This window comes from Triticum dicoccoides, chromosome 3B, assembly GCF_002162155.2.
Source record: "Triticum dicoccoides isolate Atlit2015 ecotype Zavitan chromosome 3B, WEW_v2.0, whole genome shotgun sequence".
NCBI classification, from domain to species: Eukaryota; Viridiplantae; Streptophyta; class Magnoliopsida; order Poales; family Poaceae; genus Triticum; species Triticum dicoccoides.
The window spans coordinates 501081189-501084658 of NC_041385.1; positions in this window are offsets into that span (position 1 = coordinate 501081189).

The following is a 3470-nucleotide window of genomic DNA, read 5'->3' on the forward strand; positions in this document are numbered from 1 at the left end:
CACGATGATATAACTCAACGAGATTTTCTGTGATTTTTAGTTCCAAATGATTAGGACCAGATCTACCTGGGAGGCCGCGCAACTCCTGTAGCTGTACCTGCAGCTGTGCAATCCGCTGTCTGACATTCCCAAAGTGCGCGCGATCCCATGCAGAAAGATCCCCCGACACCCACTGCAACTTTTGTCGGACCTGCTCCACCGGTCGGCTCTGGTCAAGATTCTGTGAGGACCACCCCTGGCCAATCACCTCCGCATGCATGGGGTCACGTTCCCAACACAATTCGTACCTGAACTGCCTCGGCCTACGTGCACATGCATGCAACGTATTCAGTTGGAGAAAGATGGGGATATGATCGGAGGAAGCCGCATGTTTGTGTTGTAGAGATGCCATTGGGAAAGCCAAGGACCACGCGAACACTCAGCAGGCCCATGAAGCGCCAATGAAAAAAGAGAGGTAGGCACTTTTAAAAAAATGCCATGGAAAAATAAAAAATTCCGATGCATAAAAGGGTGAGAAACAAAAATTACAAGTGCCATGCTACTACTTTATAAAAGTGCCATCCTCTAATTTGAAATTTAACCATGGTATATTTCAAAACAAATATGACATGGTATCTACAAAAACTAAAATTGACATGCTCTATTAATTTGTGAAACAACATACTTGGTCTGATGACACCTTCATCTGAAAAACATGTTTTATCTAGACAAGTCAAATAAAATTGCCATGGTCCAAATATAAAAAAAGATGTAAAAGCCAAGATTGCCAAGAGTCTAATTAATAAAATTGTCATAGTCTAATTAATAAAAATTTCATGGTGTAAATAATAAAATTATCATTGTCCAATTAATAAATTTGTTAAGGTCTAAGTAATAAAATTGCCATGGCATGAATAATAAAACTACCATGGTGTAATTAATAAAATTGCATGGTAGTATAACTGAAAAAATTGCCATGATCTAAAATAGTGAAGTTGTCATGCTACCTACAAAAACTACCATGGTCTAAATAATAAATTGTCATGGTACCTAAAATAGATCTACCATGGTGTAATTAATAAAAAAATTGTGCTCTAACTGAAACCACGTTGTTGTCTGAATAATAAAATTGCCATGCTATAATAAAAATGCACAAGGAAAATTTCAATTTTTTTCTCCTCTAGAAATATGGCAACTTTGGGATTTGTAATGGGCTCATGCCAAAAAATATAAAAATGCACATGGCATGTTTTTTGTTCTTCAAAAAACATGGCAACTTTTTGGATTGTGAAACGGGAACATGGCAAAAATTAGGAATTTTTGTTCTTTCAAAAGAATGTTTTTTTAAATCCAGATTTTTTCACTCGATTTTTTCAAAGTGAAAAATCAAATTCAAAACATTTTAGCTTCAAAACCATATAGCAAGTTTGACCACATTGGTTCACAACCATTTGTTCACGAGATCAAGCCACCACCGACACAACTTTGCCATTCTAAAACTGACATGGCAGCAGCCTTGCGCCACGATTTATGCGAGGATACCCAGCAACAATCAACATGTTCGTTGCGAGAGCTTTACCAGCGAACGTTCATTGGTTACCATTTTCGTAACTTAAACCTTTATTCTACTTTAAAAAGAAAAATCAATCTCAATTGCTGTTTGTTATACTGCTTGCTTATTTGATGTTTCTATGGTCTGCAGTGGACAGAGCGAAACCTCAATTTGTTTGCAGGGACCACGCTTGGTCATCTTTCGTGTGAAACTTCTGGGGACGTTGCTCGTGCGAGCAAATATACAGAACATTGTATCAAAAACCAAAGAAGAACCAACACAACAAGCAGTAGATCCGCCGGTCTCTCAATTGACAAAAATGCAAAATTACATGCTCTATCCGACACAGAGTTATAAAACCAAGAGCATAAACAAAAATAAATTGAAAACAAGAGAATTTAAAACTCCTTTTCTAAATTTTACTAGCAATTCTCCTTCGTAGATTACTTTATTACCGTGTTAATAAGTGATATTGCTCCATAACCGCGCGGTACATGGGATGACTCATTTTGATGCACAAATGAATATATGTTGTTGGACGCTGCCAAACACTTGCTGCCAGTGCAGCCACCCTCTTTTGGTAACAACCCACGTGGGTGCCTCTCCTGCATGCCTAAACAAGGAAAGCTTATCCCTCCTCGACTATTACCACGCTAAGTGCTTCTTCTCTCCACACGAACTGCTTGGCTCTGTTCGAGACGACAGAGGTGGCAGTTCCTGCCCTTTCTTTGAACGTCAGTGAGACGGAGATCTCCACTCCTCTCCGTCCGCTGCTCTGACGACTGGTGGAGAGGGGTGAGCTCGCGTTTCTTTCCCTATTGTTACACTGATTTAGGGCTTCATCTTCGTCTAGTAGTGCTAGTTTGGTAAGATTGGTGTTGCGTCGAATAAGGTGGTCTCGGCCTCTTCCTCACCACGGCGATGTCCTTCTGGCGACGCCGCTAAGCCGACGGTCTCGTCTTCTTGCATTTCGTTTGGACTGGTAGGCCTTATGTTGACGTGGGGTACATTCTCGGTCGGCAGGCCACATCGTCAAGGGTCTGTTCTACAGTTCTGGTCTTCGGCACACAATGCGTACAAGGCTATGATGCTAGCCTAGATTTTGGTTTGATGGTGCTCTACATCTCCCCCCAGTGTGCGTCTCAGCGGTGCTGGTGGTGTGCGGTAATTTCAAGTTTGGTTGTTTGCAAGGACTCCAATATACTTATTTGTGATATTCTTTTGTGTGGAGTTCTTTCTGCAAAGGAAAATTTTCATGTCTCGATCTTTCTCGTAGTTTTCGCATGTATGTGTGCAATTGTACTCTATTTTATTTGACTAATATAATATGTGCACTTCAAAAATCTAATGGTAATTAAGGCGCTCCTTTTAATTGAGAATTGGGACAAAGCCTTAACACATAGTGAATACATGAACTCCTAAAATTAAAGTCCTTCCCGGACAGTATCCCAATTATTATCACCTTGGGGTCTATGGTTCAGAACAATAATAGTGCATATAACTGAAGATAGGATCAAGAACTCAAATATATTCATGAAAACATAATAGGTTCAGATCTGAAATCGTGGCACTCGGACCCTAGTGACAAGCATTAAGCATAGCAAATCATAGCAACATCAATCTCAAAACATAGTGGATATCAGGGATCAAGCCCTAACAAATCGACTCGATTACATGGCGAATCTCATCCATCTCCATCTACCTTCAGTATGCCTAAAATCACTCACTCCCCGTGGTGAGCATCATGAGGTTGTTGATGATGGCGGTGATGATTTGCCCTCTTCGGAGCCTTGAATAGACTCTAGATCAGGCCTCCCGATGCGGCTTCGTATAGTAAAATGTGATAAAACTTTATCTCTGCTTTTTTTGTCGGGAAGATGGTACTTATGGACTTGTAGGTAGGGTAAACCGAGGCTCATGGGGCCCACAAGCTCAGGTG